Below are 23874 nucleotides of genomic sequence, written 5' to 3' on the forward strand. Positions count from 1 at the left end.
CCCCTTCTCAGCTGTCCAGGGGTGGGGAGGAAAGTTCCAACCCTTGGGACAACAGAGGGTGAGATGGTTGGGTGGCATCACCAACTGAAAGGGCCTGAGGTGGAGCAAGCTACAGGAGTTGGCGATGGACAGGGAAGCCTGGCGTGCTGCGTCCACGGTGCCACAAAGAGCTGGACACAGCTGAGCTACTTAACTGACTGAATTACAAGGTATCCAACACCTACACCCTCCAGAATGCATCTGTAGGCCCACCAGGAGTCACCTCATTAGCATAAACTCAGATAAGATTTGTCATGAATAACAAAAGATGCTCCTCTCACCCTTTCACTGAGGAAATTCCAAGGGTTTTACAATGTTTTAGTAAGGGTGTTTTTACAAGGGGCTTTTTGGTTTTGTGTTTTTGTTTTTTTTTTTTTTGGTTACAAGGGTTTTTTACAAGGGTTTTGTCAGAAACAGACTTCCCTGGTGGTTCAGATGGTAAAGCATCTGCCTACAATGCAAGAGATCCGGGTTCAATCCCTGGGTCAGGGAAGATCTGGAGAAGGAAAAGGCAACTTACTCCAGTGTTCTTGCCTGGAAAATCCCATGGACAGAAGAGCCTGGTAGGCTACAGTCCATGGGGTCACAAAGAGTCGGACATGACTGAGTGACTTCACTTTGTCAGAAACAAAAAAAGACTAAATATATATTTCTTACCACAGGTAGAAAAAGAAAAGCTGCCTAGGCATTATTTTAGAAAGGAGGTTTTCTCAGCCTTTGCATTTTCTAGTGCCTGGGTACATTGCCCAAAACTATTTCTTAAGAAGAGGCTTTTAATTGCAAATATGTGAACTATAAGCCAAAAATAATAGAATGGGAAAGACTAGTGATCTCTTCAAGAAAATTAGAGATACCAAGGGAACATTTCATGCAAAGATGGGCTCAATAAAGGACAGAAATGGTATGGACCTAACAGAAGCAGAAGATATTAAGAAAAGGTGGCAAGAATACACAGAAGAACTATACAAAAAAGATCTTCATGACTCAGATAACCATGATGGTGTGATCAATCATCTAGAGCCAGACATCCTGGAATGTGAAGTCAAGTAGGCCTTAGGAAGCATCACTATGAACAAAGCTAGCAGAGGTGATGGAATTCCAGTTGAGCTATTTCAAATCCTAAAAGATGATGCTGTGAAAGTGCTGCACTCAATATGTCAGTAAATTTGGAAAACTCAGCAGTGGCCACAGGACTGGAAGAGATCAGTTTTCATTCCAATCCCAAAGAAAGGCAATACCAAAGTGTTCAAACTACTGCACCAACTGCACTCATCTCACATGCTAGTAAAGTAATGCTCAAAATCCTCCCAGCCAGGCTTTAACAGTACATGAACCATGAACCTCCAGATGTTCAAGCTGGATTTAGAAAAGGTAGAGGAACCAGAGACCAAATTGCCAACATCCGTTGGATCATCAAAAAAGCAAGAGTTCCAGAAAAACATCTACTTCTTTATTGACTACGCCAAAGCCTTTGACTGTGTGGATCACAATAAACTGTGGAAAATTCTTCAAGAGATGGGAATACCAGACCACCTGACCTGCCTCCTGAGAAATCTGTATGCAGATCAAGAAGCATACATAGTTAGAACTGGACATGGAACAACAGACTGGTTCCAAATCAGGAAAGGAGTATGTCAAGGCTGTATATTGTCACCCTGTTTATTTAACTTACATGCAGAGTACATCATGAGAAATGCCAGGCTGGAAGAAGCACAAGTTGGAATCAAGATTGCTAGGAGAAATATCAGTAACCTCAGATAGGCAGATGACACCACCCTTATGGCAGAAAGTGAAGAAAAACTAAAGAGCCTCTTGATAAGAATGAAAGAGGAGAGTGAAAAAGTTGGCTTAAAACTCAACATTCAGAAAACTAAGATCATGGTACTTCAAGGCAAATAGATGGAGAAACAATGGAAACAGTGACAGACTTTATTTTTTTGAGGCTCCAAAATCACTGGAAATGATTAAAAGACATTAAGGTAAAAGACATTAAAAGCCATGAAATTAAAAGACAATTGCTCCTTGAAAGAAAAGCTATGACCAACTTAAACAGCATATTAAAAAGCAGAGACATTCCTTTGTCAACAAAATTCTGTCCAGCCCAAGCTGTGGTTTTTCCAGTAGTCATGTTTGGATGTGATAGTTGGACTATAAAGAAAGCTGAGCACTGAAGAATTGATGCTTTTGAACTGTGATGTTGGAGAAGACTCTTGAGAGTCCCTTGGACTGCAGGGAGATCCAACCAGTCCATCCTAAAGGAGATCAGTCCTGAATATTCATTGGAAGGACTATGCTGTAGTTGAAACTCCAATACTTTGGCCATGTGATGTGAAGAACTGACTCATTTGAAAAGACCCTAATGCTGGGAAAGATTGAAGACAGGAGGAGAAGGCAATGACAGAGGATGAGATGGTTGGATGGCATTACTGACTTGATGGACATGAGGTTGAATAAGCTCTGGGAGTTGCTGATGGACCAGGAAGCCTGGCATGCTGCGGTCCACAGGGTCACAAAGAGTTGGACACGACTGAACTGACTGACTGAAGTAAAAAATCAGTATTTATTAATGTGGGCCCATTTGAGCTTTATTTCTTAGATTATATCCATATATGCAATGTCTTAGTTTACATTTCCCAAGAAGTACATTCTGAAACAAGGGTTCAAGTGCAAGTAATTTATTTGAGAGATGCCAGGAACTTCACATGGGGAGTGAAAACATAGGCAAAGAAGGGAAGTCAACCAATGGAGGGTATGTTTCAAAGCCAGCTACCACTGGGTCCACAGGATAATGGTGTAAAATCAGCTGTCCCAGAGTACCCCCAAATCAACCAAAGGACAAAAGAGCTATAATATTTGTCTACCACCTCCCACTAGCTATTGGTTGCAGGCTGCTCCTGTGGATGTCAATTCTCTGATAGTTTGCTTTGGTGTATGCCTGTTTCAGAGAGGTTCCATAGGCACAGAGATGCAGATATTGACAGAAGGAAGTTTTAGAAACCAGTGGAGGTGATCACACCATCGTGGTTATCTGGGTCATGAAGATCTTTTTGTATAGTTCTGTGTATTCTTGTCACCTCTTCTTAATATCTTCTGCTTCTGTTAGGTCCATACCATTTCTGTCCTTATTGTGCCCATCTTTGCATTAAATGTTCCCTTGGTATCTCCAATTTTCTTGAAGAGATCTCTAGGCTTTCCCACTGTATTGTTTTCCTCTATTTGTTTGCACTGATCACTGAGGAAGACTGTCTTATTTCTCCTTGCTGTTCTTTGAAACTCTACATTCAAATAAGTGGTATCTTTCCTTTTCGCCTTTGCCTTTAGTGTCTCTTCTTTTCTCGGATATTTGTAAGGCCTCCTTGGACAAACATTTTGCCTTTTTGCATTTTCACACCATCCCCAAGAAAAAGAAATGTAAAAAGTACTCTGTATGCAGAGTATACAGAGAAATCTGTATGCAGGTCATGAAGCAACAGTTAGAACCAGACATGGAACAACAGTCTGGTTCCAAATAGGGAAAGGAGTACATCAAGACTGTATATTGTCACCCTGCTTATTTAACTTATATGCAGAGTACATCATATGCAGAGTACTTTGGTCAGCTGATGCAAAGAACTGATTCATTGGAAAAGACCCTGATGCTAGGAAAGATTGAAGGCAGGAGGAGAAGGGCATGACACAGGATGAGATGGCTGGATGGCATCACCGACTCGATGGACATGAGTTTGAGTAAGCTCTGGGAGTTGGTGATGGACAGGGAAGCCTGGTGTGCGGCAGTCCATGAGGTCCGGGAGTTGGTGATGGACAGGGAAGCCTGGTGTGCTGCAGTCCATGAGGTCCCTAAGAGTCAGACATGACTGAGCAACTGAACTGAACTGAAAGAACATTATGCAAAATGCTGGACTGGATAAAGCACAAGCTGGAATCAAGATTGCTGGAAGAAATACTAATAACCTCAGATACACAGATGGAGGACAGACCTCCAGATACGCAGACCCTTATGGCAGAAAGTGAAAAGGAACTGAGGAGCCCCTTGATGAAAGTGAAAGAGGAGAGTGAAAAAGCTGGCTTAAAACTCAACATTCATAAAACTAAGATCACAGCATCTGGTCCCATCACTTCATGGCAAATAGATGGGGAAACAATGGAAACAGTGACAGACTCTATTTTTGGGGGCTCCAAAATTACTGCTGATGGTGATTGCAGCCATGAAATTAAAAGATGCTTGCTCCTTGGAATAAAAGTTATGATCAACCTAGACAGCATGTTAAAAAGCAGAGACATTACTTTGCCAACAAAGATGCATCTAGTCAAAGCGATGGTTTTTCCAGTGGTCATATACAGATGTGAGAGTTGGACTATAAAGAAAGCTGAGCACTGAAGAATTGATGCTTTTGAACTGTGATATTGGAGAAGACTCTTGAGAGTCCCTTGGACTACAAGAAGATCAAACCAGTCAATCCTAAAGGAAATCAGTCCTGAATATTCATTGGAAGGACTGATGCTGAAGCTGAAACTCTAATACTTTGGCCACGTGATGCGAAGAACTGACTCATTGGAAAAGCCCCTGATGCTGGAAAAGATTGAAGGTGGGAGGAGAAGGGGACGACAGAGAATGAGACGGTTGGATGGCATCACCCACTCAGTGGACATGAATTTGAGCAAGCTCTGGGAGTTGGATAGGGAAGCCTGGCATGCTGCAGTCATGTGGTTGCAAAGTGTCAGACATGACTGAGTGACTGAACTACACTGAAGAGTCCATAGTGTCGAAAATAACAGATAAAAAACACAGAAATGACTTGTCTTTGGATTTGTCCCTTAGAAGTTGTTTCACTGCTGCCTTTCATGGTAAAACTCAAAATGTTTCTTTCCTCCCTGTTATCAGTTCTTCCTCTCATTCTCTTGAGCACACTCCAATCAGGCATCTATACCCACCATTCCATCAAAACTGCTCTAATCAAGGTCACCACTGACCCGCATAGTGCTAAGTTAAACAGTCAAGTCTCTGTCTTCCTCTTACTTGACCAGTTTGCAATCCTGGACCCCCACTCTTTGCTTCGTCCTCCTAGAATCACTTCCCTCACTTGGCTTCCATGACACCATGTCTCCTGATTCTCTTTCTGTCTCATTGTTTGTGGCTTTTTTGGACTCTGTTCCTCCTCATTTTCTCAATCTCTTAAAACTGGTGTACCCCAGGACACAGAGCCTATACACTTCTCTTCTCTATCTCAGCCACTCCTGTTACAATCATAGCTCATTTTTGGCTTTAACTTGACTATCCTGATGGCTCAGATGGTAAAGTGTCTGTCTACAATGCGGGAAACCCAGGTTTGATCCCTGGGTTGGGAAGATCCCCTGGAGAAGGAAATGGCACCCCACTCAAGTACTCTTGCCTGGAAAATCCCATGGACAGAGGAGCCTGGCAGGCTACAGTCCATGGGGTCGCAAAGAGTCAGACACGACTGAGGGGCTCCACTTTCCACTTTCTGATTGATATGCTGACCTGCACAAGTTTATCTCTAACCCTGACATCTCCACTGATCTCTTGACTTACATATCCAACATATTCACTTGAATATGTAAAAGGCGTGTCCCAAACAAGCTCCTGATCTTTCCCCCAAACTTGCTCCACATACAAACTTCTTCTCAATTAATGGCAATTCTACCTTTCCAGTCCCTCAGCCTAAAAACCTTGGATTTATCCTTGATGCCCCCCTCTTACGTGGCACTAGTAGTAAAGAACTCGTGTGCCAAAATGCAGGAGACGTTAGAGGGGCAGGTTCAATCCCTGGGTCGGGACGATCCCTTGAAGAAGGGAATGGCAACCCACTTCAGTATTCTTGCCTGGAAAATCCCATGGAGGGAGAAACCTGGTAGGCTGCAGTCCACGGGGTCACAAAGAGTTGGACACGACTGGAGCAACTAACTACAGCCCCCCTTTTTATGTCATATACCACACCTAATCTGTCGCAAATCTTGTCACCTCTACCATGAAAACATACTGCGAACTGGAACAGCTCTTCATCACCCTACCACATCCAAGCCACTATCACCTGGGGATAGTTGCAACAATCTCCCAACTGACTTTCCTCATTCTGCCTTTGTTAACTGTGGTCTAGTCTTAACAACCACCACAAGGATCTTTAAAATGCTAAGTCACATCGTATCACTTCTTGACTGAAAATGTTCCAAATCATTCAGGGTAAAAGCCAGAATCCTTTAAACGGCATACGGGTCTCTAAAGGACAGATCTCTCCTTCGACGCTGCAGCCCCGTCTCCTATCACTCTGCCCTTTATTCCCATTCACTCCAGCCACATTGCTCCTGAACATCCTAGACATGCACCCACTTCAGGGCTCTTGCCCTTGCTGTTCTCTCTGCCGGGGATTCGCTCACTCATGTCCTTTAGATCTTTGTTCAAATGCCATCTTCTCACTGAATCCTTCCATGACCACGCCTTTAAAATCCGAACTTCCCACTTTCAACCAGCACTTCATATCTCCCTGATTGATTTTCCTCAGTAGCACTTATCACTTTCTAATATGTTGAATATTTTGCTTATTTATTTTGTTTATTGTCTGTCTCCCCAACCAGATTATAAATTCCTCATGGCAAGAATTTCTGCCAATTTGGTTCACCCGATTGTGTCCTCAGAGCCTAGTACAGAATCTGGAACATGGTGGTAACCCAACAAATATTCTAATTGATTAATTAAATAGTGTAATTGATTAATTAAACTGATTGGTTTAGTTAATTAACAGCAAATGAGGAGGACAAAAGCAAGGCTGAAGTGATTTGAGAAGTGACTAGAAGTTGAGGAATGTGAGATCAATCATGAAAGCAACACTTTTAAGAAGCAGTTCAGTAGGGAAGACGAGAAATAAGGCAAGGTCATGAGACTTGAAAGACGAAAAGGAAAGTTTCATTTTGCTTTTTCTGTTTTGTCTTAAGGCTGGTATTTTGAACGTAGCATACTGATAGACTGAAGGAAAGGGGCCAAGGGAGTTGGAGAGGCAGAAGGCAAAGGGAAAGCCTAAATGATCTGAAGAAAGAGAAGAGAACAAGATTAAGAATGAAAAAGATTAGCCTTGATCATGTGAGGACCATTCCATCTTCTAAGACAGGGATTAGCAAACTTTTCTTAAAGGGCCAAATAGTAAATACTTTAGGGTTTTTTGTGTCACAGAGTCTCAGCTCTACCTTCAAACTGCAGAAAAAGCCATAGGTAATACATGAACAAGTGGGCATAGTTGCCTTCCAATGAAATTCTATTCACAAAAGCATTCAGCAGACCCAGATACCATAGTTTGCCAACCTCAACTCTAAGATTAGAGGGGCGGAGGTAAGAATAAGAGCAAATGTACTTACATTTATTAATTGGGTTGGCAAGTGGCGAAAATGGTATATTTGCCTAATTACTTCTATTTTCTTTATGAATTACAAATTGGGATCATCCTAAAGGAGATCAGTCCTGGGTGTTCATTGGAAGGACTGATGCTGAGGCTGAAATTCCAATACATTGGCCACCTCATGTGAAGAGCTGACTCACTGGAAAAGACCCTGATGCTGGGAGGGGTTGGGGGCAGGAGGAGAAGGGGACGACAGAGGATGAGATGGCTGGATGGCATCACCGACTCGATGAACTTGAGTTCAACTCCGGGAGTTGGTGATGGACAGGGAGGCCTGGCGTGCTGCGATTCATGGGGTTGCAAAGAGTCAGACATGGCTGAGCAAGTGAACTGAACTGAACTGAACAACTTTGGGACTCAGTAGAGATTCTTTGGAGAAGAGTGAATATTTGAAATACTTAAACTATAAAAAGGAAATGGATTTCACTTGACTATGAACTATCTGTTCTTCTTTAACTTTCCGCATATTTAAGGAATGCCCTATATCTATTAAATCCAAGACAAATTTGTTACCTAAAAAGGTAAAGCAGGGACTTCCCTGGTGGTCAGTGGTTAAGACTCCTCACTTCCACTGCAGGGGACACGGGTTCAATCCCTGGTCAAGGAACTAAGATTCCACATGCCACATAGTGCAGCCGAAAAAAAAAAAAAAGGGTGAAGCATGCCTGGGGTATGATGAGTAAACCAATGTGAGGTGGCTGGAGCAAAGGGCAAATGAAAGCAAATTCTAGGATATGAGAAAAATAATGGGGACTTTCTAACACCAGCTGAGGCATTGGGAGTGTTACAACACAGATACCACTGAGGCAAAACTGAAAATATTGACTTTGGAGTCAGACCTGTGATTGAGTGTAGGCTCTGTCACTAACTGCGCTAGTTTCCAAATCTCACTGAACCTCAGTTTTATCATCCGTAAAAGGGATGACACTGTTACCTACATATTGAGTTGCAAGAATGAATAACAGTGTGAGGTACCCAGCTTTAGCACTGGGCCAGATAGTTGAGTGCTCAATAAATATTAGCTATTATTAGACATTACACTGAAGTACCAGCTTATTCAACTACTGCCCCACAACCTTCTTTTGCAGATAAATCAGGTGAAAATTTTGCAGGTTTAACAGCTGAGTCAAAAGCAGGTAAGAGCCAAGAAGTATTGGAAAACATTCAAGAAGAACAAATATTTCTATTTCCCCCTAAAGATTTATGGTCTGTGAAAAGACTGCAAAGCTGAAGTATCGGGAAACATCTGTCTAAAAACATTCAGACTTTTGGATAGAAATTACAGTTCAACATATTATATCTCTGATCAAATGACTACTACAATTGTAGTAGCTTCTTAGGTAAGTCTTACTTAAACTTTTATTTGCCTCTTAAAGGGAAAAGAGAAGGGAGAGAAATTCTATCTGAAATAAGCCTGAGATCTGTAACACTAGTAAAATGCTCTAGGTGTGTGCCCTTAAAAATTAGGATTATGAAATATTATACTGTATATCTGGAAGGTGACATCAGCTTGCCTAGAGCACATTGCCACTTTTTAGAAGTGTTGTGAAATACAGAAGCAGAACCTGGCTGAGAAAAATGGAAACAAACTGTTATCTGTCTCCTGGTGGAAAGTTTCATTCCTTTACCCCTGCTCTATTCTTTCACTTCTTATTCATTTTTCCTTATGCTCTATAATCCTTCAGCTAAATTCTGAGCCCAAGAAGGATCCCCAGTGCAGGAGAGTGGTTAATCACAGGAAACTTGGTATCAGCAGACATGTGTTCAAATCCCAGTCTAGCTACCCAGCTGCCTTCTTACCACACTTAACTCAACTTGTATTGCTTAATATAAACTTTTCTGCTCTGTAAAATGAGGATGAATAAATAAAAGAGTTGTTGTACAGATGAAAAGAGAGAGCACATTTAAAGCATTCAGTACTGTTCTTAGCATACTGTTATCAATAAATAATAGGGGCTATGATCTCTTACTTCATTGTCATTTAGCTCAAGATATTCAACGTCTCTGTAACTTTTTAAAGGACAAGAGGAAAAAAAAAAAAAAAGCCAGACACTGACCCCAGGAATTCAGAGAGGTAATTAATGAAATAGTGTCCAAGAGACCTACTGAATGATATGGGGGAGACGTAACACACCAGTCTTGATAAGAAGAAAAACAATGATCACCCACCAAATACCTTCACCTGCCAACCTTCCTTTACATGATAACAGCTCATACTATGAACACAATAAAAAAAGAAAATCAACATCTTTCACATTTAGCCCCCTCTTAGAAGCTGTTACTGGCCCTAAGACAAAGGTGTCTTTCCTGTCAGCCAAACAGGAATTCTACGGAAGTTACTTGAAAATTCCTAGGACCTCAAAATGAAACACACATATACCATTCTCAGAGCAAGTCATTTTAGAAACTTACTGGGACCAAAACCACACTCGCTTCACACTAACCTGCTATCTGTGGGGCCCATACTTCCTCTTCTTCATAAGGATATCCGCTTGGGCTATACGGACCCCACATATTCTGAGTTACCTTTTCATTCTTCTGGGTGGCACAAGCCTGTTGTACTCAGGTGAGAAGACAGAAGAATTCTGCCCTATCACATGGGCAGATGTGGTGTTCCATTACCTTCTATCAGCTAGACTATAGGGTTAAGGAACTAGATCAAATTACGGTCTAGGAGCGTTCAGGCATCGTAATGCTAGCAAAGGTATGGATGACAGTGGACTGTTGCTTTGCACTCGGAGAACACCAAACTGACAAAAAGCACAGTCTGAGCCTAAAAACCTTACCCCAAGCTGCCCAGAAGCTCTTAGTAAAGCAGAAGTGTAAATGAAAAGTAAAACTGAAGTGTAAGCTAATGAAAGCTGACAGCATCAGAGCCTATTAGCTCCATTCTGCTATTTATAGTGCTGTGGCTCACTCTATCAACACAATCATTGCTAAATTAGATATGACTAACAGTTTTGGTTGATCCAGTTTAATCGGGTCAGATTAATGAGCCAGCTGCACACCCATGTGGGAGAACCATTCATCCTAAACTAGATGCTGATATTTAATGTAGTATCAAATTCTCTTTTCCCAAGTTTGGGCTGAATTATACTGTTAAATTCTTGCCTGGAGAATTCCATGAACAGAAGAGCCTGGTGGGCTACAGTCCATGGGGTCCCAAACAGTCGCACATGACTGAATGACTAACGTACTGTTAAATTAACCTGTTTTTTTCCCTCCAGCAGGCCTCCAGCAGAAGCCCGTAGCCAGTGGAGGACCCAGCTAGCTCAGGCTGTCGTGCCAGCAACTTCTCCGGAGCTAAGGGCCAGCTGAAGGGAGTGCTTGACTCTAAGTTAGAGATACTAACCATTTCTGGTAGTGAAGAATGAAGAGCCAGGCGTCCTGGATTCAACTCCCTGCACTGTCACTTGTTAGGAATTAGATCTTGGCCAAGTTTCTTAATCTCAATAAACTTGTTTCTTCCTTTGTAAAGCAGAGCTAATACTACCTACTCTATAGCAGGGATACACAGTCTCTGGGATACTACTGCCTGATGATCTGAGCTGGAGCTGATGTAATAACAATAGGAATAAAGTTCATGATAAATGTAATGAACTTGAATCATCCTAAAACCATCCCCCTCCCTGCCCCCTGTCCATGGAAAAGCAGTCTTCCATGAAACCTGTCCTTGGGGCCAAAAAGTTTTCGGACTGCATCATAGAATTTGTTTTTGTTTCTTTTAAACCTCTGAAATTAGTTTATTAGTATCATCCAGGACTCAGATGCTCAGTATTCCTCCTGAAATTACAGAGACAAAAGCAAATGGAAAGAACCCAAGTCAAAATTCTATAATAAAACAGCAGTCCCTCAGAAAAGCATGTAAAATTACAAGAATGTTATTTTAAAACACCGGCACTTTAAGAGAACAATAATCTCAAAAGCCACAAAGTTGCCAAATTGTTCCCCAAACTGCTAAGTAGATAAACATATGACCCTAATGAATGAGCTTGAGTTTTGTAAACAAAAGTAAAATTCAAATAAATCAGATAGTTCATACCGAAATACAAAGTGTCTTTTTCCCTCAGGTCTATTCAATTTATAAAGGGGCAACCCATAATATAGGAAGATATACCTGATTTAAAATGTGGTATACAATTTTTGGGCTCCAAAATCACTGCAGATGGTGATTGCAGCCATGAAATTGAAAGACGCTTACTCCTTGGAAGGAAAGTTATGACCAACCTAGATAGCATATTAAAAAGCAGAGACACTACTTTGCCAATAAAGGTCCATCTAGTCAAGGCTATGGTTTTTCCAGTGGTCATGTATGGATGTGAAAGTTGGACTGTGAAGAAAGCTGAGCGCCGAAAAATTGATGCTTTTGAACTGTGGTGTTGGAGAAGACTCTTGAGAGTCCCTTGGACTGCAAGGAGATCCAACCAGTCCATCCTAAAGGAGATCAGTCCTGGGTGTTCATTGGAAGGACTGATGCTGAAGCTGAAACTCCAATACTTTGGCCACCTCATGCGAAGAGTTGACTCATTGGAAAAGACCCTGATGCTGGGAGGGATTGGGGGCAGGAGGACAAGGGGACTTCAGAGGATGAGATGGCTGGATGGCATCACTGACTCGATGGGCATGAGTTTGAGTAAACTCCAGGAGTTGGCATTGGACAGGGAGGCCTGGCGTGCTGCGATTCATGGGGTCGCAAAGAGTTGGACACGGGAGCAACTGAACTGAACTGATACAATTTTAAAAGTCAATCTAATTAATTAAAAATACCTTTAACCAACGGTCTCAAGTTTCCTAAACAGTCTGTATTTAGATAAATAGAAGACATTTATAGCCAACACTTTTCCCCCCAGAGCCTTTGCTGGGACAAACATCAACAAAAAAACAATACAGCAGTCTTGTATTTTAAGCTCACGCTTTTGGGGATACATTCTCAAGTCTTTAACATGGGAACTGCAAATAAAACTGCCATTACATGGTAACAGGAGTTAAAGAGCATAGAGTCTTCATGTAAAGATTAGACATACTTTTCTATTAGCCCTTCAAAGATAGACTTTCAAAATGTTTGATTCTAATAATCCCATGCTGTGAGTAATCCCATTACTCTTCACTTTGGAAATGTAACTGAGCTATGTGAAATCTGCTATTAACTGGTCAAGATTTAAGTTTCAGTTATGGGTGAAAACTGTCTCAATTCAACTTTTATACCCTCATCATGGGTATGCAGGGTGCATAGACAAAAGCTTTTTATAAGCTAACTATATGAAAGATAAACACTGTAATAATTTGTGTGATCCAGAATAGGCAAAAGCAAAAGACTAACTTCCCTTAAAAAGAAAAATTTTCAGACCTATGAAAAGGACAATACTAATTTTAAAAATTGTGTTTACTTAGAAGAATTCAGAATGTTAACAAAACAGCTGCAATTTTTTCTTTTTTTGTAATTACAGAGTGGTATTCAGTTAACAGAACAACAATTATTCATATAAGCTGCATCTGAGACAACTGAAGATGAAAAAACTACCATCCGCATATATACCTAATTTATGCCGCATACCAACAAGAACCTGCTTTAAATTTCCATGCCTATCTACAACCCCCATCCTGCACCAGGCAAGATTAGTGGCTATTGAAAATACCATCAGGACACATTTGGTACTGTGTTAATTATACAAAAAAAGACACTGTACAGTTTAAAAACAAATCTTACACACCTTATATTTCAATGTTTTTCTTTAAAAGGAGTGAGTTGTGTACAGTGGGGTTAAACGCTTTGTAGACAAGAAAAAAAAACTGCACTAGAACCAACTTATTCATCATCATCATCATCATCTTCTTCCTCTTCATCCTCATCTTTCTCTTCTTCCTTCTTTTTCTTGCTTTTTTCAGCCTTGATGACTCCCTTTTTGCTGCATCAGGCTTCCCTTTAGCACGGTATGCAGCAATAACCTTTTCGTACTTTTCCTTCAGCTTAGCAGCCTTCTTCTCATAGGGCTGCTTGTCATTTGCAGCAGTGTTATTCCACATCTCTCCCAGTTTCTTTGCAACATCACCAATGGACAGGCCAGGATGGTCCCATTTGATTTTTGTACAATACTCAGAACAAAACAAGAAAAGGCTGATGGAGGCCTCTTGGGTGCACTGGGATCCTTGAACTTTTTTGTTTCCCCTTTAGGAGGGATAGAAGTCTTCATTTCTCTTTCATAATGGGCCTGGTCTGCCTTTGCCATGTCTTCAAATTTTCCTTTCTCTGTAGCAGACATGGTCTTCCACCTCTCTGAGCACTTCTTAGAAAACTATGAGAAGTTGGCTGAGATATCCAGGTGCTTCTTCTTGTGCTCCTCCTGGCAAGTTTGCACAAAGAACGCATATGACGACATTTTGCCTCTTAGGATTTCCTTTGGCCATTTTTAATTATCTTTCCTCCGAGAGGCAGAGAGTTGCCAAGTGCCCATCCGGCTTTCACTTGCCTCTGCACTGTCTCTATTCAGCATAGAGTTTTTGATGATTAAATGAAATAATCCATTTAAACTGTTTACAATAAATACCTGGCATATAGTGAGCCCTCACTGAATGTCTGCTGCACCTAACAGTAATAAACATCAGGCTAAAGGAAGCTTTCTTGATAGTTGCTTTCTCAGAAACATACAGTTGACACATACACTAGCCAAGGAGTCTAAAGTTCAGAACTGTTGGCATTTTAGACCCGATAATTCTTTGTTATGGGGGACTGTCCTAAGCACTGTAGGATGTTTGGCAGCATCCTTGACATCTAACCACTATGGAGCACTGTCTCAGTTGTAACATCCAATAATGTCTCTCTCTGGGGCAGGAGAGGGAAGCAAAATTGCCTCAGTTTGACAACTGCTGTGCTAGAGCAATTAATAGCTGCTATTCAGGACAATGACGCTCCATCTTTGTCTTATCACTCTTGTCTAAATGTCCCATCAACTATGTCTACTAGGTAACTCAATGATAAGTAAATCACATACATAAAAGGCTGCCTTAAAATGCCTTCCTCCTTTGCTGTTATTTCAATTCTGTGAAGACACACGTGTCTCCACACAGTGTCTATTATTTTTGCCTCAGTGGTTTCAGTACCCAGCACACAATGGACAATGAATGAATGGTGAATGAATTATGAATACACCCTTGTGCTTTTTTGGTTTGCTAAAAAAACTCGGAGCAGCACTCAGGTTTCCTCACCCTTGACTCCAGTCAAAACACAAAGGAGATAAACCCTGAGCACACCCTGAAACACTCACATGCCATGAGGAGACACGATCAGCTGAGCCGAGCCGGGTAAGCAGGAGCAGGAGAGCGCAGGAACACCCTTGCCACAGAGCTTCAGGGTGTGGAGTCAAACTGAACACCAGCCCATCTCCATAAAATAGCACCAAGGGTTGAGCTGGAGAAGAGGGTCCAAGTAGGTCAGTGAGCAGAAGACCTGCAGCAAGTCCTGAGATGAGAGGGTTCAACCAGTGTAGCTACAGAGCAGAGCAAGGAACAGAAGCTCAGAAGAATTATCTGAGAAATCCCATGGACACGTGGAAATGTGCTTGGCTGGATGTGAACATGTTTCAGACAACTCGTGACAAGGTCACTTCAGTTCAGCTCAGTTCAGTTGGTCAGTCGTGTCCGACTCTTTGAGACTCCATGGACTACACCACGCCAGGCTTCCTTGTCCTTCACCAACTTCCAGAACTTGCTCAAACTCATGTTCATCATGTCAGTGATGCCATCCAACCATCTCATCCTCTGTCATCGCTTTCTCCTCCTACCTTCAATCTTTGCCAGCATTAGGGTTTATTCAAATGAGTTGGTTCTTTGCATCAGGTGGCCAAAGTATCAGAGCTTCAGCTTCAGGATCAGTCCTTCCAATGAATATTCAGGACTGATTTCCTTTAGGATTGGCTGCTTTCATTTCTTTGCAGTCAAAGGAACTCTCAAGAGTCTTCTCCAACACCACAGTTCAAAAGCATCAATTCTTCAGCACTCAGCTTTCTTTATAGTTCAACTCTCACATCCATACATGACTACTGAAAAAACCATAGCTTTGACTGTATGGACCTTTGCTGGTAAAGAAATGTCTCTGCTTTTTAATATGCTGTCTAGGTTGGTCATAGTTTTTCTTCCAAGGAGCAAGGGTCTTTTTTTTTTTTTTCCATTTATTTTTATTAGTTGGAGGCTAATTACATCATTACAGTAGTTTTTGTCATACATTGAAATGAATTAGCCATGGATTTACATGTGTTCCCCATCCCGGTCCCCCCTCCCACCTCCCTCTCCACCCAGTCCCTCTGGGTCTTCCCAGTGCACCAGGCCCGAGCACTTGTCTCATGCACCCAACCTGCGCTGGTGATCTGTTTCACCCTAGATAATATACATGTTTCAATGCTGTTCTCTTGAAACATCCCACCCTCGCCTTCTCCCAGAGTCCACAAGTCAGTTCTATACATCTGAGTCTCTTTTTCTGTTTTGCATATAGGGTCTTTTAATTTTATGGCTGCAGTCACCATCTGCAGTGACTTTGGAGCCCAAGAAAATGAAGTCTGTCACTGTTTTTATTGTTTCCCCATCTATTTGCCATGAAGTGATGGGACTAGATGCCATGATCTTAGTTTTATGAATGTTGAGTTTTAAGCCAAATTTTTCACTCTCCTCTTTCACTTTCATGAAGATGCTCTTTTCATCAGGGGTCACTTAGGGTCTCAAAATGAAATGAGACCCAGATTCTGTCATCCATGGTTCCAGTTCCCCCTGCCAGCTTCATGTCCAGTACAGTTATAATCCATATATTCTCTCTTCAGGTCAATAATAAACATGCTGAAAAAAACTTTTCCTTAGAAACTATTATTATTTCCCCAGTGGCCCATTAAATAAAGGTGTTTAATTCTGTAAAGAACAACTTAAATACACTATAGAATAACAACATGTATCACAAAGTTCTGCAAACAGAATTTTCAAGTGAAATCACTTCAATTATTTTCATATGAACCCCCAAAGTGATGCAACTGTATCAGGTGATTGCATGGTATTTCTGAAGTACACAATGAGGATTCTTAAATCCCTGGCTATTTGTTACTGAGATATAAACTAGTAAACAAAGACACAGTTCTCTCAAGTCATGTCAGATATATCTACTGTCCCTTCCATGCCCAGTGCTCCATTTTAATTCAGCTAAAATTTAGTTTTTCTTTGGTTCTGTGTCCTTTATTTTCAAAGGTATGTGGATTTGGATGTGATAATAAAAGCTTATAATCCAGGTGAGAAATTTCTTCTAGGGTCATATGTAGGAAAAGCTATATACTTCCTTTATGGAAAACAGTGGGTTTGGGGGAGGAGATGAGAGGGGGAGGGGGAGAGGGAATAACTAGTAACATATCATGTCTCCTTTATCACTTTCACCAGGAATCCTAGACCATACTTGAAAGAAACTCAGTTCTAGTGGTTCATCTGCTTTTATACCTGGGGACAACTTTCTATTCAAGTTTTTATTTCTCTGAGCCCGATTTTTAATTTATTCATAGCTCACCACTTTATGGTATGTGTTTATTACAAGTCTCCAAAAATATTTTGTGAAATGAGGCAAAACATGAATAAAAATTAAGCAATGATCAAAATTTTATATTATGTAGATGACACTGTAAAATGAGAGACAAGGTTAGCCTTAGTAATTAGTCAAATATAAATGAAAGGCTAGAATGTTAGACAGCATACAACATTTGCTTTTAGTGTTGAGGGTTTTTTTTTTTTTTTTTAGGATTTCTGATAAAAATGCAGAGATGCAGAACCCTCTTGGAGGGTTAAATACCTTAAGGCATTATCAGTGAGTTAGCAGCTTACTGAAGACTAGCTAATATGTGCGCAGGATTATATACAGGAGCGGGTCCACCAGGAAAAAATACAGAAAGGGTAGGTAAGACAGGATCAAACTCACTTTCTCACTTTTAAATGGTGCCGCTGCAGTCACAAGGATCCACCTGGAAACACTTAATAGTTTCTTTGTGCTGTTGGTAAACACATCAGTCATAGTGACTGCCCCACCCATTGCCCTCCTGAAGGGGCAACCCCGGGACCCACGCTTCAGCTCATGAAGACTCAGCCCTGACCAGAAGACGGTCAGCTTGACTCCCATCCCAGCCTATGATAAATACAAGACTTGCTATTTAGCCTAATTCAGCAGCAGAAAACCAAACACAGGGGAAGTCATTTCCATAATTATCTTGCTTCTCCCAACATTTTCCCTCATTAGAATGGTCAATTCTGAGCTAAATAAAAATCTCTGCTCTTTAATTTTGCTTTCCATCTTTTGGGTAGTTAATATACAAACATGGTTCAGAATTCAAATAAGATACCCTCCTTCCTGGGCCTGGAGCTTTTTAGTTGCCCAATGAAAGAAACAATATTGTCCGTTTATAGCTAGCCTTCCAGAAATTTTCTATTAATTCATACAAACTTAAGAGTCTCAGAAGCTTTTTCAGTTTCAGGAAACAGAAAAACTCATTTTTTCCCTTTAAACTACTGCATTCAACTCACATTCCTAAATTCTATTTCAAAAGACTTGTGAGCTTTGTTGTCCTTTCCCATTTTATCACTACTGCAAAAGTGGCTTTAATTTTCTCCCTGACTCTATTAGTCTCCCTTCATCCACATGGCCACCAGAGTAATCTTTACTGTCATTGTTGTTGTTATTAAATATATTATGAAATATGTATACTACAGATATGTACACTATAAATATATTATACATACAAAATGGCATAGATGATATGTGTGTGCTTTTCAGAACAACATACCACATGCCCACCACCAGCTTGAGTCATAGAATATCAACAGCACTTTGGAAACCTGCTTTGTGCCTTTTGTTGCCTGTTTGTCTTTCCCTCCCTCTGCCCCAGAGTTATTACTTTTCTGAATACTGAATTCTCCCATTATCTTGGGATTTATTGTACCCCAATAAAGTAAATGAATAGTGTTGCATGGTTTTGAAGTTTTCATAAGGGAATTACACTGGACGTATGTCTCTGTGACATGTCAGATATCTTTGTTTTCATCTCTCAAAGTTCCACTGTCTTTTAAGTTATTTTGAAAGTGAAAGTGAAAGCCACTCAGTCGTGTCCGACTCTTTGCAACCCCATGGACTATAGAGTCCATGGAATTCTCCTGGCCAGAATACTGGAGTGGGTAGCCATTCCCTTCTCCAGGGCATCTTCCCAGCCCAGGGATCGAACCCAGGTCTCCCACACTGTAGGCTGCTTCTTTACCAGCTGAGCCACAGGGGAAGCTTAAGATGCTGTCTATGTCTCTATTTAGCATTCAGTCTTTTCCCTAGCTTTTTGAACATATGGGATACAGTCATATTTTAATGTTGTTATGCATAATTTCATTTATCAGTTCTGAGTGAGTTTCTACTGATGTATTTTTTCCTAGACTTAATGTTCATATTTTCCTGCCACACTGATTGCCTGGTGATTTCTGATTGGATGGCAAACATTGTTTTTCCCCTCGTTAGGAGCTGGATATTTATATATATATTGTAACTAGCCTGGAGATTGGTCTAGGCCATAGTTAAGTTAGTAGGAGACAGTTTGGCTCTTTCATATCTGTCTTTCAAGATAGTTCTGTGTACATGTGCTTAGTCGCTCAGTCATGTCCGACTCTCTGCGACCCCAGGCACTGCAATCTGCCAGGCTCCTCTGTCCGTGGAATTCTCCAGGCAAGAATACTGGAGTGGGCTGCCGTGCCCTCCTCCAGGGGATGTGCCCAACCCAGGGATGGAACCCAGGTCTCCCGCACTGCAGGTGGATTCTTTACCGTCTGAGCCACCACAGGAGCCCTCAGTATTGTTAGGTGGCCCAGTTCAGTGTTTATTCCTCACTTCTGAGCCACGGCGGTTCTGAGTTCTCTATACAATGACCTATGAATTACGAGGATTTCTAATTTGGGAGGAGGTGCGGGGAATGAGAATGGGCAGTGGACAGGTACTTTTCATAGCCCCATGTGAACACCAAGTGTCATTTTCTTGGGTGATTCTTTCAAATCTCAGGTAGCTTCCTCATGTACATGCACTCTTCAGCAGCTCTCTGCATATCGGAAGGGAACCCTCTGCAGGTCTCTGGACTGTTCCATGATGTTCACTCTGTCTCTTCTCCAGTACTCTGTCCTGAAAACTCTAGCCATCCAGATTACGTCAAGCTCTCAGTTGGTATCCTCAAATCAGAGGGCTCACCAGGCTATACCAGGGCCTTCCCTCCCTCTGCCATGGCCTGAAAACTTTCTCTTGGCAGTCATCTGGGGCAATCACAGGGCTCACTGTTTTTTATCTCTCAAAGAACACTATCCTTCATTGTTTGATGTTTAATATCTTGAAATTTATCATCTCATATATATTTTTTTCACTTTTTAAGTCATCTCAGGCAGAATGGTAAATTTACTCCATGTTGGATGCAAGTGGAAACCAGATAAATTTTTTATTATATTACATAAATATCCTCAAAGTTTTAAGTCCCTCATACATAAAGCTCTTATACAACTAAAAAGTTTTTAAATTTTATACATTAATTATAATCAAACCCAAAAGGGAATCAGTAACATTAAGGTGATTAATGATGTGATTTGGTTTAAACAAGACATGTTATTAATTGCTCCAGCATAAGTTTGCTTTAGTTTGGCTGTGGTGACTAACTTCTCCCATCAGTTCTCTGTATTTCAACCACTGAAAAATATTCATCTCATTCACCCTCCACTTCATTAAGTCCACTCCTGCTCTCTTTGGTTTCTATGTAGTTATATGTGCAACTGTGGATACTGAAATTTCATAACTGTATTTAGTTATAAAATGGGTACCCAGATGGTCATGAATATACTTACCTTAATTTTTAAATAATCACTGAAGTGAGAAAACAAAAAAATTATTTTTTTTATTTTAAATTCTTGTGTAGAGCATGCAGTTTGATATGCATTGATTCAATGCAAGACAATAAAGCTTCTATCAAGTTGGTAGCCACACTGAAAACACTAAAGATGTATTTCAGCCAAAACATTCTTCCAAGATAATCTCTACCTCACGTAAGATGATTGACAAAGAGGAGAACCAGGGACTGAAGTTACAATGAGCTGAAAAAATACCCGCAAGAGAAAGGTGGGGAAACTCTATAAGAATAACCAAAATACCTGCTAGAAAAAAGCACAGAGTATAAAAGTGAATGTGACAGCAGATCAACTGTGAAGGAGGAAAATAAGAGAAACTAAAGAAGAAGAATCCAAAGAGTATCACTGATAGGAAACAAACAAACAAAAGAAGAGACAGGGAAAAAGAGATTATCTAGGATGTTTATGGATAACACAGGAGTGACAGAAAGAGATGCATCTCCAGGGCAGGAAAGGAGAAGCTACACCAGTCAAACTGACAAAGGAAAGTCAGCAAGATCTAAATCACATACAGAATGCAACCAAGTTCTTTCACAGGGGGCAAGGTTGAGTTTTTCAGCCCTGCATTGAACCAGCCTCTCTGGAAAAGTAAGTGACTTGCATCCCTCATATGACAAGAATTCAGCAAGACAGCAAAAGAGAACACTATATGGTGCTTCCTTTCTGCAGAGACTTGAGCTCAGTTTTAAAGTTTTGTTTGTGGTTCTCTATTTCTGCTTCTGGTTTCCTGAGTGCTCCCCTGGTTTGACCTATAACTTCTCCATGACCCTGGACTCTCACGAAATTTTTCCCACTGGGGACTTTACTAAATTGCACTTCACTCTGGCCTTTTCACTGGTTTTCTTGAGCCTGGTGACTCAGATGGTAAAGAATTTGCCTGCCATGCAGGAAACCCAGGTCAGGAAGATCTCCTGGAGAAGGAATGGGTACCCACTCCAGTGTTCTCGCCTGGAGAATTCCATGGACAGAAAAACGTGGTGGGCTACAGACCGTGGGGTCACAAAGAGTCGGACACGATTGAGAGGCTAACACTTGCCTTCTGGCCTTTTCATCGGCTTTCTTGAACCTGGTTTACTGTGTTTCTCCCTGATTCAGTGATGCCACCTGCCATCCCCCCCAAAGTGAGGGAAAGTCCTCCAGGAAACAGAAACACTCTGACTATGGAAAAAGGAGAGAGAGCCATCAGAGTAATTATACTCCCAGTGGTGAAGGCCCCACAGAGACCTAAGAGATAGGTGGGATGCCAAGATCTGTTCAGTTGTTTGGCAAGGATGCATATGTAGGTGATCTCGTAACTATGTAAACCAACTGAATGTTATGAAGTGCACTTGAAAAATCTCAACTAAAGAGTGCTCGTGCCTCAGAATGCCCACTACGCAGCAGGGATCAGCTGTCTACACGGGCCTAGACAATGCATTGGAGTGGACAAGTGGGTGCCAGGAAAGTGAGAGAAAATGGGGAAAGGTAGGACTCTGGGCTCCTGGTCTTTGGTTAGAAAATCTTTCCCCTTTGTATTGTCTGGTGGTGACAGAGAGTGGGGAGAAACCTGAGACATACCAGGAATGAAATGAGATGCCATGCCCTATTTTAGCTCAAAGGCTCCTGAGGAATCCAGCGTCATCCACTCTCCACACACTCCACTCTGGAGGTGGTAACATCAGGCTCAGCGTGACAGAACCCCAAGTTCTCCTCACTGGACACGCTTTCATGACAGAGAGTCTACTGAGGGCATTCACCGGATTTGTCTGAAAAGGCAGCACTTAGGTGGTAGGTCCAAAGACTGCCTGTAATTCAGGAGACCTTATAGCTTCACCATGTAGGCTCATTTCACCTGAAGAAATCACTGCCTTATTCTTCATTATTTTATTTAAGAATATACTAATTATTTAGAAATAAAATTCTGCCCAAGAAAGCAGAAATATTTTAATAGCTTTTCTCTCTATATTATCATTTTTTGTTCTCTGCAAGTATCTGAATGTTTCCACTTAGTTTATAATAAAAATAGGATCCTAGTAAAATATACAAAGAATTTCAAAACTGGAAAGACCATCAGACTCTAGTGTTCTTTATTTTTATAAAAGAATCCAAGTCTAGAATGATTAAATATGCAATAGACGTCATACCCTGTAAAAGCTCAAAAATAGTATTCCTATGAAAAATCCAAGGCTCTAAGGACTTAGTTAATTCACCCAACATCAAAAACTAACAAATGATGAAGCGCATACTCAAATTCAGATATCTCCACTGGCTTTGGAGACAGCTGTGATATGGTTGTGAAAGAGCAATCCGGACACCAGTACCCGTTATGCTATGCGGCCTTTCTCATGCAGATAGAGAACTATATTGCATACCTAGATAGGTAACAGGCCACATTTTGAATCAATACTAAGCAAAGGCAAAAAGGATTTGGGGTTGTCTACTTGTGTTTCTGGAATCTAATCTTACTGTAAACAGAGTAACAACTTGCACCTGTTTATCACCCCACCCCCTCCACCCCCCGCCGCCAGAGTCTTAAATTTAATTCTTCCTAGCTATTCCTCAGCCCTGGAGCTTCCTGGAGCAGTGTTCCTTTAAGGATGTTATGTGGACCATCTCAATAAGGGTCATGCCCTTGAGCTCCTTTTTAAAATATACAGATTCAGTGCATCCACTGATAGACCTTGAACAATCTGCAGTTGTTCCTTTGGTTTGCACTAGGATGCAAAAGCAACATCCCCGCGCTTTCTGTCTGTCTGTGTGTGTGACAGCTCGGATTGAATAGGGGAGTACATCTGAAACCTAGAAACATGAGCTACTTTCATGCCAGAAAGGTGTGTTAATGGGCTCTTCCTTGTTTTCCCAGTAACAAAGCTGGCAGTTACTTTGGATCAATCACCTGTCATCATAACTGGCTGGCCACTGCTTTTCATCCACACAACACCAGGACTTAGACAGATGGGACTGATGTCATCTCGAGCTCTTCATTTGTTTTGAACGTTGATTTATTTGGTGCGGAGGCACTGTTTTTGAGAAAAACGTGTCATGTAGGTTGTCTAAAAATAAAACGCATTTAAACTCAAAAAAAAAAAAAAAATACAGATTCAAAAAAAAAAATAAAATAAAATATACAGATTCCTGCGTCCCACCCAGAATTACCCAGTCAGTATTTCTAGGATGGAGGGGTGGATTGGGAGTTGTCATCTTTGTAAGTCTCCCTGCAGGCTTATGTACATTGAAATTTGAGAGTCACTGAGATAATACAGAAATGTCACTGAGACTGTAACGCTCAAAGTAATTTTTAAGTAATGCTCAAAATTCTCCAAGCCAGGCTTCAGCAATATGTGAACCGTGAACTTCCACATGTTCAAGCTGGTTTTAGAAAAGGTAGAGGAACCAGAGATCAAATTGCCAACATCTGCTGGATCATAGAAGAAGCAAGAGAGTTCCAGAAAAACTTCTATTTCTGCTTTATTGACTATGCCAAAGCCGTTGACTGTGTGGATCACAATAAACTGTGGAA

The 23874-nt window shown here is 41.2% G+C and overlaps 1 long non-coding RNA gene, 1 other non-coding gene and 1 pseudogene across 2 annotated transcripts; 2 read left to right on the top strand and 1 right to left on the bottom strand.

Moving 5' to 3' along the window:
* The first annotated feature begins 8365 nt into the window (after positions 1-8365).
* Positions 8366-10922, top strand: LOC139035049 (uncharacterized). Its single transcript, XR_011487560.1, has 2 exons — positions 8366-8581; positions 10673-10922. It is a non-coding gene; the product is annotated as an uncharacterized lncRNA (long non-coding RNA).
* Positions 10923-12875: 1953 nt separating this feature from the next.
* On the bottom strand, positions 12876-13930 carry LOC110145639 (high mobility group protein B1 pseudogene; annotated as a pseudogene).
* A 9086-nt stretch (positions 13931-23016) lies between these two features.
* LOC139035359 (small nucleolar RNA SNORA31) lies at positions 23017-23148 on the top strand. The gene has a single exon (XR_011488022.1). It is a non-coding gene; the product is annotated as a small nucleolar RNA SNORA31 (small nucleolar RNA).
* Positions 23149-23874: the final 726 nt, after the last annotated feature.

The sequence above is a fragment of the Odocoileus virginianus genome, chromosome 5 (genome assembly GCF_023699985.2).
Source record: "Odocoileus virginianus isolate 20LAN1187 ecotype Illinois chromosome 5, Ovbor_1.2, whole genome shotgun sequence".
In the NCBI taxonomy this organism is placed as follows: Eukaryota; Metazoa; Chordata; class Mammalia; order Artiodactyla; family Cervidae; genus Odocoileus; species Odocoileus virginianus.